Source organism: Bos grunniens, chromosome 5, assembly GCF_055505025.1.
Source record: "Bos grunniens cultivar Pamir isolate PY7600 chromosome 5, Bosgru_T2T1.0, whole genome shotgun sequence".
Taxonomy (NCBI): domain Eukaryota; kingdom Metazoa; phylum Chordata; class Mammalia; order Artiodactyla; family Bovidae; genus Bos; species Bos grunniens.
The window spans coordinates 21,232,278-21,244,818 of record NC_141169.1 but is presented as its reverse complement, the minus strand read 5'-3'; the positions used below and the strand labels follow the sequence as shown (position 1 = coordinate 21,244,818).

At 37.1% G+C, this 12,541-nt stretch overlaps 1 long non-coding RNA gene across 1 annotated transcript in view; it reads left to right on the top strand.

The window, feature by feature from the left end:
• The window catches only part of LOC147371388 (uncharacterized), a 28,340-nt gene extending 16,145 nt beyond the window's left edge, over positions 1–12,195 (top strand). The window contains exons 3-4 of the long non-coding RNA XR_015164739.1: positions 6,693–6,775; positions 11,956–12,195. This is a non-coding gene — a long non-coding RNA (uncharacterized LOC147371388). The remainder of the gene's footprint in view (positions 1–6,692; positions 6,776–11,955) is intronic.
• The last annotated feature ends 346 nt before the right edge of the window (positions 12,196–12,541 follow it).

The following is a 12,541-nucleotide window of genomic DNA, read 5'->3' as shown; positions in this document are numbered from 1 at the left end:
ATTTGGTTTTATTTTGTTCAATATTCTGTTTGTGAAGTTTCAACAAATGGACATGGGTTGACGCCAACTTGTGTAACTATTTTAAAGTGTTCCATCTTAAATATTTCAAATAGTTTATCCATTCTTTTATTCATGTTTAGAATTTTACTGTTTTAAGCAACTCTGTTCTAAATGGTTTTATATCTCCGTAGGTATACGGGCAAAGTTGTGTCTAACCGTGGAAATGGAATTATGAGAGAGGAGTATATTCAAGTATTCCACAAATTGCCAAATTGTTCCCCAAAATGGTTGTGACAACTTATCTCCCCACTCCTCCAAAAAGTAGAGCTGTCTTATGAATCCACCTCATCTCCCAACATTTAATATTGCTGGGTATCTTCACTTTTAATTTAAAAGGGTGAAAATATGTCCCCAAAAGATTTCCTTTTAATTATAGGGGACTGGAATGAAAAAGTAGGAAGTAAAGAAAAACCTGGAGTAACAGGAAAATTTGGCCTTGGAGTACAGAATGAAGCAGAGTAAAGGCTAATAGAGTTTTGCCAAGAGAAAGCACTGGTCATAGCAAACACCCTCTTCCAACAATACCAGAGAAGACTCTACACATGAACATCACCAGATGATCAGCACTGAAATCAGATTGATTATATTCTTGGCAGCCAAAGATGGAGAAGCTCTATACAGTCAGCAGAAACAAGACCAGGAGCTGACTGTGGCTCAGATCATGAATGCCTTATTGCCAAATTCAGACTTAAATTGAAGAAAGTGGAGAAAACAACTAGACCATTCAAGTATGACCTAAATCAAATTCCTTATGATTATACAGTGGAAGTGAGAGATAGATTTAAGGGACTATATCAGATAGATAGATTGCCTGATGAACTATGGACTGAGGTTTGTGACACTGTACAGGAGATAGGGATCAAGAACGTCCCCAAGAAAAAGAAATGCAAAAAGGCAAAATGGCTGTCTGAGGAGGCCTTACAAAAAACTGTGAAAAGAAGAGAAGCGAAAAGCAAAGGAGAAAAGGAAAGATATACCCTTCTGAATGCAGAGTTCCAAAGAATAGCAAGGAGAGATAAGAAAGCCTTCCTCAGCAATCAATGCAAAGAAATAGAGGAAAAAAGCAAAATGGGAAAGACTAGAGATCTCTTCAAGAAAATTAGAGATACCAAAGGAACATTTCATGCAAAGGTGGGCTCAATAAAGGACAGATTGTATGGACCTAACAGAAGCAGAAGATATTAGGAAGAGATGCCAAGAATACACAGAAACTCTAAAATAAGATCATCATGACCCAAATAATCACGATGGTGTGATCACTCACCTAAAGCCAGACATCCTGGAATGTCAAGTCAAGTGGGCCTTAGAAAGCATCACTACAAACAAAGCTAGTGGAAGTGATGGAATTCCAGTCAAGCTACTTCTTCCTGAAATATGATGCTGTGAAAATGCTGCACCCAATATGTCAGAAAATTTGGAAAACTCAGCAGTGGCCACAGGACTGGAAAAGGTCAGTTTTCATTCCAATCCCAAAGAAAGGCAATGCCAAAGAATGCTCAAAGTACTGCACAATTGCACTCCTCTCACACACTAGTAAAGTAATGCTCAAAATTCTCCAAGCCAGGCTTTAGCAATCGTGAACCATGAACGTCCAGATGTTCAAGCTGGTTTTAGAAAAGGCAGAGGAACCAGAGATCAAATTGCCAACATCCGCTGGATCATCGAAAAAGCTAGAGAGTTCCAGAAAAAATCTATTTCTGCTTTATTAACTATGCCAAAGCCTTTGATTGTGTGGAACACAACAAACTGTGGAATATTCTGAAAGAGATGGGAATACCAGACCACCTGACCTGCTCTTGAGAACCTGCATGCAAGTCAAGAAGCAACAGTTAGAACTGGACATGGAACAGCAGACTGATTCCAAATAGGAAAAGGAGTACATCAAGGCTGTATATTGTCACCTTGCTTATTTAACTTATATGCAGAGGAATCATGATAATTGCTGGGCTGGAAGAAGCTCAAGCTGGAATCAAGATTGCTGGAAGAAATGTCAATAACCTCAGATATGCAGATGACACCACCCTTATGGCAGAAAGTGAAGAACTAAGGAGCCTCTTTCTTGAAAGTGAAAGAGGAGAGTGAAAAATTTGGCTTAAACTCAACATTCAGAAAACTAAGATCATCGCATCCTGTCCCATCACTTCATAGCAAATAGATGGGAAAACAGTGGAAACAGTGGTTGACTTTATTTTGGGGGGCTTCAAAATCACTGCAGATGGTGATTGCAGCCATGAAATTAAAAGATGCTTGCTCTTTGGAAGGAAAGTTATGACCAAACTAGACAGCATATTAAAAAGCAGAGATATTACTTTGTCAACAAAGGTCTGTCTAGTCGAGGCCGTGGTTTTTCCAGTAGTCATCTATGGACGTGAGATTTGGACTATAAAGAAAGCTGAGCCCCGAAGAATTGATGCTTTTGAACTGTGGTGTTGGAGAAGACTCTTGAGAGATCCTTGGACTGCAAGGAAATCCAACCAGTCCATCTAAGGGAGATCAGTCCTGGGTGTTCATTGGAAGGTCTGATGTTGAAGCTGAAATTCCAATAATTTGGTCACCTGATGCAAAGAACTGACTCATTTGAAAAGACCCTGATGCTGGGAAAGATTTGAAGGCAGGAAGAGAAGGGGATGTCAGAGGCTGAGATGGTTGGATGGCATCACTGACTCGATGGACATGAGTTTGTGTAAACTCCGGGAGTTGGTTTTGGACAGGGACACCTGGTATGTTGCAGCTCATGGGGTCACAAAGAGTCGGACATGAGTGAACAAGTGGACTGAACTGAGAGATCTACTGAATCCAAGTCTTTGGTTTGGATATCTGGAATGTATTTTTTAAATCTTTCATGTGATTTTGAAGACCAGATATGTTGTTGAAACACTGAGCTAGAAAGTTGAGCTGTAAATGTCATTCTTGGCATGGGAATAAGACAGGGAAGATGAGGAAGTGTGACTAGTCTGAGCCTGCTTTGGAAATTGCAAGCAGATCAGGATGGCCATCATAAAGAGTGTAAGTGGGAACATGGTAGGAGAAAAGACTGAAAGCTAAGTAGAAACCAGATGGAGAATGCAGCTAGTAAAGAGTAAGATATATGAGTTATTCAATGAACACTTGTTGAATAATGGCTAAATCAATGAATGAATGGGTCATTACAACTTTATATGTTTTGTTTGGAGTTGATGTCTATCTTGAAGTTTATGAAGAACCAATGACAGGTTTTGAGCCAGGAAGTGGAAACTGAGATTAAATTAACACAAATGAAATGTTATTCTAAAGTGACAAAGAAGCTCATACATTTTGAAGATTTTTTGGAGCTGTGATGGTATACTCATAAGAGACAGTTTTCCTAATTCTTATTAATCTTTTATTTAGGGTGCTTAAACTCAGTGCAACTGCTTTTAAAATTTCACTAAACCCATTAATAGAAGAAACAATTCAATCCTGACACAGAAAGAACTGACTTTCCTATTTTCCACCTATTGTGAGAAACATGACATGCATAACAGGGGGAAAATAATCACCTTAATTTTCTGTCATTGGAATGAATAATTTAAACATATAAATAATATTCTGAATATTTTATTTTATAATGGAGCATATCATCTCTTTTGATTTTGACAGCATGCTCTTTCATTTTTTCCCCAATTCAATTTTTGGAATGCTGTACCTTGGGACAGCACTTGGCTGATTACAAAAATAGAGTAAAAATCCTTCTAGTCCTCCATGAATAACAAGTAGAATAGAAAATAGGAAGAAAAATAAAGAGAAGGAAAAGTGGGAATCCCAGTCACTTTGAGCTTTAATTAATCTTTGTAATGCTCCTCCAGGGCTTTGGTGTGAAGGAGCAGCTTAGAGGCCTGGATATGTGATTTAGTTATTTGGAGTGTCTTCCCTCCCTTGGGATGGATGCCACTTTAAGGATGCCAAAGAAAGAAGCCCAAGAGAACAGATGCCCAGGAGGAGTATGAAATTAACTCAGGATCAACAAATAAATGAAGGACTAGGGGAACTTGGCCCTGCAAACCAGCTAGGACTGAACCCAGAGGAGTAGATACTGTCATTATCAAACCCTTGATTATCTTTAAGCTAACTATTGTGTGGGAAGATATGGGTTACCATTAGTATCCACCCTCTATTTTAAAGATAAGTTCCAAGCTTCTTATTAAGGTATGAAAGGGCTTACTTAATCTGGCTTCAGACTCTCTCCTTCAGACTTCATTTCATTTCTTGCCTCTCTGTTCTCGTAAAGCTTTACTGTGCGCCCTGCTGCAACATTATCTGCCTCTAGCTCCGATGTCTTTTTATGTGCTCTTCCCTTTGCCTGGGGAACATTTTTCTCTTTATTTTCTTTCAGGGACAGCAGTTACCTGTTTCTCAAAATTTATCTCAGTCTTAATTTATACCAAGATCGCTTGGATGCCCTTCTACAAGTTCCCACAGAACTCTCTGCTCTGTGCAGAACATTTTATTCAATTTGTTTAATTAAACAAGGAATTCAAAAACAAAGACTCTCCAATCTATTCTAAATTTGGAATACTCAGTTCAATGCCTTTAGAAGAAGAGAGTGCGTACACTAGTAGAGGTTCAGGTGTGATAAACAGAAAATAGTGGAGAGTTATGGACTTAGATATGGCACATCCCTCAGGGAAAGCTTTGATATTCAGTTTTTTTTTTTTTTATAGCTTTCCTTGACAAACAATATATATACCTATGGCTGATTCATGCTGATGTTTGAGAGAAAACAACACAATTCTGTATAGCAATTATCCTTAAATTAAAAACTAAATAAGTTTTTTAAAAAATGAAAAAAGCAAAATATATTTGTAAACCAAATGAGCTTGTTTTACAACTACCGTCTTGAGATCACATATCGTATTTTACTTTGAGCTACTTTTATAACATAAAACTGGTCATAAGAGATTTATAAATACTGACTAATTGAAAAAAATTACTGACTGCATGAATGGAATTATTCCTTATTTCCAGTAGTCCCAACTTTTTTGTTCTTCTTATAGACGCTTCAGTTAGCTGACACTCTGGGAAGTGATAACAGATGAAGAAAGTAAATGAGGGGTGACTTTTAAGTATTTAGTCCCAGATAGGCATAAGTTTAGGATGTTGGATATACACGTTACAAATCTTGAAGTTTTTAACTAGAACGAGACTTTAAAAATATTCATTTCTAGCCTGAAAAAATAATATGAGAGAATTTCTAGCTAAGAAATAATTAATAGTGGTTAAGGTAGCTTCTATTTTTTAGGATACTATTCACGTTTCATATACTAAAAAGTCAACATTTTGGAAAAGTCAACAATCTTGACTCTTTGTCTAGTTTGTCTGTATCCAAATTATTTATTTGGAAGATTTTGTATAGTCAATAAAATAAATAGAAAACTGTAACTAAAATAATTATTTTTTGAAGTATTAAATTCTAACTGTATGCTGTTGCCTGAAGGACATTCTGAACTGAGGTCTGCTCTCATTATTATAATGGAAAATTAGCAAATATTAAAGAAGTGTTAACTTTATATCCCCCCCCCAAAAAAAATACAAGGCCTACTTCTGAGGCCAACCAAAGGATTAAGAGAAAAGAAAATTGAATATTCCTCAATATGTGAGTCATTGTTATTTAATGCCATGCTTTTTGTTGTCAATTTCAGATACAGCCAAGAATATACATCCCACATTCTGAAAATACAAGGGCTAGGTAAAAACCACTGACCTGATTTAGTATAACCAAATTAGGTTCCTAGACCCAAGTGCAATGTGTGTGTGTGTGAGCGCATGCACATGTATGTAGGCTCTCCCAAACCAACATGCAATTCTTAGGCACAAGCTGCATATCCTACAGCTCAAATCAATTGTGACACTATCTCTCAGAGTTAGCATCTGGTTCTACAGGTTGAGGATTCAGTCCTTTAAGACTGCCCCCCTCACTCCACCAGCTTCAGATGCCAGTTGGAAGATCATGTTGCTACCTGTACTTCTGACCATTGCCTATAAATCAGAGGTCCTCACACCCTCTTCCTTGGGTTTGACTAATTTGCTAGAGTGGCTCATAACTCAGAGAAAGATCACCAGTTTAGAATAAAAATATATTACTCAAGAACAGTCAGGTGAAAGAAAGGCACAGGGCAAGGCAGGGGAAAAGACACGGCTCTTCCATGCCCTCTGCAGGAGCCACTCTCCCAGTCCCTCTAAATGTTCACCAACACGGAAGCTCCCTAAACCCTGTCCTCATGGGTTTTTATGGATGTTTCATTACCTAATCACCACTGATTAAACCATTGCCTGTTGACAACTGACTCAACCTCCAGGCCCTCTACTTTCTCTAGCTATCTGGGGCTGGAACTGAAAGTCGCTTCTCCTGGGAAGGAGCTCCCTTTCAAAGGTGTTTTTCAAAAGTCACCTGGCTAACATAAAGTGCTACAGAAAAATGTACCTAATTCCTTCCTAAGGAGTGTCCATATCCACACAAAGATCGACAGGTTGAAGTACTGTCAGTAGACTGAGAGGCAGAAGCTCTAGAAAGAGGATTTATCCCTCCCTTACCCTTTCTCAATTATTTCATAATGTGGATTTTTAACTTTCAATTTAAAGTTTTTTCTCATTATTTTAATTATTTTCTTTTGCAGCTCTACAGGTGGCCTTCTTTAAGCAATCTGCTGGAAGCATGTTCGGCCTGTCCACCAGTCTGTCAACTGAAGTTATTTTCAAGGTGAGCAGTGAACTAACTCAAGGACTTAATGAAATAAATAAAGCTGGCAGTCAGCTCTACAGTTAGTACTACTAGAGAATGGTACTAGGATGCATCACGTCCAAGGAAATGAGGTCGTTTTACCTGGAACACATTTCCCTCAGACTATTTACCGCTTTTTGTTTACTGGATTGTAGTCGGCCCTTCGTGTTCATTTTAACAATGCTTTGGAGGTAAGAAAATACTCGCAAGAAAGGGAAAATGGTGTAAATCGGATTAAGCTTGACGAAAAGCTTGATAGATGCAAGGTCTTATAAGCCCCATGAGGGAAAAAAGTAGTCATCAAGAGGTGACATTATTTACTCAAAGCAATTTGCCATTGTTTGTGTGTGAGCTGCTCAGTCCCACGTGACTTTTTGGACACCATGGACTATAACCCACAAGGCTCCTCTGTCCATAGGACTTTTCAGGCAAGAATACTGGAATGGGCTGCCATTCCCTTCTCCAGGGGATGGAGAATTCCTGCCATTCCTGGTCAGGATGGAATTCCTGACCCAGGGATCCAACCCAGGTTTCCTGCACTGCAGGCAGATTCTTTATAGTCTGAGCCACCGGGGAAGCCCAATTTGCCATTAGCTGACAGCAATCAATTTTTCATTTCTAGATGTTTGATAGACAGAGAGGGTTAGAGCAGATTTTAGCTTTGTCATTTAACCCTTACTCATAAAGCCACCATAAATGCATTGCTATCACTGCACCAAGCACTTAACATCACAGAGTTTTTTTTGTCTTGCAAAGCTCTGTACACAATGGATTTTTAAAGGAGGTGTGTATCTTTCAGTAACTCAGACTTCTTGGCCAAGTGTTGTGAGCTCAGGTTTGGAGCTGGATACCTCAACACTGTCATCTACGAATTCTCTCACCATTCTTATAAAATAAACATTTTAGAATTTTCATGTATATCATAAAGGATGTCGTTTGTTGGCCACAATTTACTACGTCATTCTCAAAAAGTTTTTTTTTTATGTTCCCCTCAAGTTATTTCAGTGATAAAGTGATTAAGAGTTCTTATACTCAGAGAGCTTTAATGCATTCTCATTTCCTGAAAGTCTGGGTTAAAGTTCAGGGAGAAATTTCAAATTTGAGTTATAAGATACACTGTTTTCGGAGAAGGCAATGGTACCCCACTCCAGTACTCTTGCCTGGAGAATCTCAGGGATGGGGCAGCGAGGCTGGTGGGCTGCCATCTGTGGGGTCGCACAGAGTCGGACACGACTGGAGTGACTTAGCAGCAGCAGCAGCATACACTGTTTTTAATGAATTGTATCTTTGATATGATTTTCTTTTTCATTTTGAAAAAACTATACTTTTTTCCGAATATTATTCCAAATACATGTTTTACAGGCCACTATGGGCCAGAAACATTCTATGGAAGAAAGCATTTTGACAGATATTGGAAATAGTTTTAATAGAAAAAAAGCTGACATTTATCTAGATGTGGCCATGTTCCATAGGATGATTTCAGCATCCAAAGTTCACAGACAAAATGACTGTGGCTTTTCTTGCCACTCAAAATATTAACAGTCTTCCCTTATAGCCCACTCTTAATTGTTAGTTTGCATGTCAGTAGATGGTACGCTGACCTTTAGAAGCTGGGCTTCAATGGACAAGGGAGTATGGGTGACAAGCATCAGAATTAATTCAACTTAAGAACAAATTGGCTTTGACCCCAACCAAAGCCAAAATCCAGCCAGAGGCCCATTAGAAATAAATATAAATCGTAGCATCACTTTTACAAGGTTGTGCCACTTAAGACTATTAAACCTAATAATTGAAAAATTGGAATAAAGGGTTTCTTTAAAAACATATCTTATAAATATAAGCCCACATTGCTTTTTCTTTTTAAGAAGGTGGTTTCATAATTTTCTTAAAAATAATTCTTCACTTTTGTTACATATCAGGTATTCAGTCTAAAGGTATATTTTTGATAGAGAAATTTTCTATACCTAAAGCTAAAATAATTTTATAAATTATATAAGAAATCATATCAAAGATGCAATTCATGAAGGCAGCTGACTGACAACACATATATCTGATGCAAAAGTCTTTTTCTTCAAGTCCTTATATTCAAGTTTAAGAGATTTTAAGTCTTTTAAATCCTTACTACAAATGTTCAAGAGGCCTAAGATTCCACCTTAATGCTAAAATTTTAAGGCCATACTTTGCATTGCTATAATTTAAATTACATTAAAGGAGCTCAAAGTGTTATATTTACCCACAATAACTGTTTTAGTACACACTCAAATCTCTCAAAGGTTACCTAGTGATTCCTTTGAGCACAACGTATCATGTCTGGATGGTAGAGACAAGCTAAAGTCAGAGACCAGAAATATTTTTTCTGAAGTATATCTTTGCTCTCTCTTTATAGACAAAAGCACTGTCCAAATGAATTGCACTTAGAAATGTGTGTGTGTGTGTGTGTGTGTGCGTGTGCATGCTGGCATGTATGCATTTGAGTACATGCATGGATCTCTATTGTTTCCAAGGGGAAGCATTTCTCTTCTCTGTGGTACTTCGTTGTAGGTGTACAAAGTATTTTCAGGAATTCTGGCTTCACTAAACTTAATATCCTCTACTGTCAACTCTGGGGAAATAAGGTTTGGCCTTTGGACTCTTAAACATACAGGAAATATGGCAAAACATAATGATTTTTGCAGTAAATGATTACTAGCTCAAGTAGAACTAACATGAATGAAAGCTAATGTTATTTATGGCACTTAAAGTATTTTTCATATTTCTTTTCAATGTTTTGATACATGCTAAATAAATATTTAATATATGAATGCTCCGAGTCCTTCAGGAAGCATTCCAGCTTTCATTATCAAAGGCAACATTATAACTCATTATTGCTGAGCCTCTTTCCTGAAAGTAACTTTCAGGCAATAGGTGGCTTTTCCTTACGTGTATTATACCACAGAATAGATGCTTTAAAATCAATATATTCTAAAAACAGTCTCTAAAAGTAATTCTAAAAACCAATCTCTCCATATTATTAATGTTTATATTTCACACTGGATTTCAGCAGTGAGAATAATTTGAAAATGTCTATTTAAAAGCAAGAAAAAAAGCCCACATCAACCTCAAAAATTTATATGCCACAGATGTTTACAATGAGCTATTACCAGAGAAATTAATAAGGATTGATTTTTACCCAAATTTCAAGAGAGCTCAAATTATATAACACTACAGACCACATCGATATAATGGTTTTGCTTTCAGTGTTCAAGTTGTGTCCTAAAAGACTGATTTGCCACTATAATTACTGCTGACATTCTGTTCATCATTACTCCTTTTCTAGATTTGGCAGTCTTACATTGTGTAGGGTTTAAACAAGGTAAGAGTCACTGTTGAACATGGATTTGAGCTTCAAAAGAATGAATGTATATAATGGAAGTAAGAAGTGAAGTACTTCAGAGACAGAATAATGCAACAGAGTTGAATACTATGCTATATATGTATTTTAGAGGTAATCTGGCCATTTATTGTATTAGTGAGAGCAAAGGATCCATAACAAATATCTGACTTGCTCAAGATCTCAAAGTTGGTTGTTTCAGGAAGTGTTAAAACTGAGTATCTTTTGCTAATAAGACTCCTTTCCATTAAAACAGTAAGAGGACCATCTGTTTACTGCAGTCATCTACCAAAAATTGGGCTTCCCTGGAGGCTCAGTAGTAAAGAATCCGCCTGCCAGTGCAGGAGACACAGATTCTAAGCCTGGTACAGGAAAAGCCCCTGGAGAAGGAAATGGAAACCCATTCCAACATTCTTGCCTAGAGAACCCCATAGACAGAGGAGCCTTGTGTGCTATAGTCCATGAGGTCATAAGGAGCTAACTAAGCGACTGAACAACAGAAAGATCACATAAAAGAAAATGTACAATATTTCTGGTTGGTCTCAGGAAGAGTTTATAAGACTATGAAATTTCAGGTAGAATGTATTATTCACACAAAAAGGGGGCAAATTCATCCAGGAATTTGAAAAGAAGTAAACCTCAAAAAACCCCATCAATTTTAAACAAATAATAATTTCTTCTACTTAAATCCACATTCAATTCAAATGGACTTATTATTCTTTCATAAAGTATTCTTGCGTTTTCCTAAATGAAATGATGTGTAGGATATAACATAACATCATATATTATATAGCTTCAAAACAGTATATTATGGGTTATATGGGGAGAGAGCAGGGGATGTAGAGGAAAAGTTGGTGATGGATACATGTAAATCTGTTATAACACTCTCATTTATAACAACTCAAATGTCTTCAGAATAATAAGTTAAGATATATAGTTCTCCATCTATTTTAATGTTATCTGGGCTGTTTCTAACCAAACACTAGAGATCTCTGGGGAATCATCTTAGCTTAAGCCATTCCATTGTTGAGCTCATAACACATTTTCCTGACTTCTTTCTCCCATAATGGATCCTTCTGCATCCATCTCTTAAAAATGCCACCTGACACAGAGACAACATAAATGTCTTCTTATTTTTGGTACTGGTGAGAGAGTCAATTCCTAGGCAGGTTGATAAGAAGTCTGGGGTCCCTGCGAAGGAGAAAGTGAGAGTCTGGGGCTCTCAAGGAGGAAGTAGGAGTCTGGAATTCTCAAGGAGGAAAGGACAAACGTCTTTTTTTTTTTCCCCTCTGCATTCCTTAGTCTTAGTCACATAAAACTTTTTATTTCTTTAAGCCCAGAACTGATGATTACACAACAAAACAACTCAGCTTAAACTCTGTACTAAGAATTATATAACAATTTATCCTGCTTGATGACAGTTTCTCCCTCCTGAAAACCTGACTAATCCTGTTATCTTAAAATGTAAATTGTGGGAGTGAGTCTAGTAAGATCTTTACAACCTTGAGACATTCTTTTGACTTATTGTAATAACTAATTAAAAAAGTATCTAGCTTCCTTGCTAAGACTAGTAATGGGGGGACTCTCCATCCTCCTTCTGATGTCTATGTCAAAAGCTTTCTCTGTGCCTTTTCATACTTTAAAAAAACTCTGCTATGCAAAAGCTTTTGAGTGATTAAGCTTGGTCCCTGGTCCCAAAGCTAAATCTTCTTCAGAGATCACAAATATGACACCATTCACCATAAGCTATCACTGGTTTTCATTTTTGTGTATTTTTTTTTTTTTTCAGAATTTCCAACTCTAGGGAGAATAAATCACACAAGTTCTACCTACCGTAAAGACGACTGTGAGATTTGAGAGGTACTGAAGATGAAAGCACTTCCAATGTGTGAGGAGTTAAAAAAAATGTTACTCATCATTATGATAAAAATAACCATAATGATGAAGATGTTGGTAACTGCTCTAATTGGTTTTCTTTTTGTTTTATCTCACACAGACCATATGCAATTAAAGCTCTTATTAAATCAGTGTGGATGTCGATCAGTTGCTTACAGCAATTTACTAAATCAGTGGAATTCTAACAATGAATTTCATGTAAGTTATATGCAATGTTATATGCAAATCTTCATTTGAACATGGTTTGTTACATTTGGAATCAAAATTTCTTTTTTTAAAAGAAAATGCCATTTTACTAGATCTCAAGACTGAATGTGATTCATTTTTGTTTGAAACATCTTTTATTTACTCCTTAAATGTTTGGGGGCTTCCCTGGTAGCTCAGATAGGCTTCCTTGATATTTCATTTGGTAAAGAATCTGCCTGCAATGCAGGAGAACTGGGTTCGATCCCTGGTTTGGGAAGATCCCCTGAAGAAGG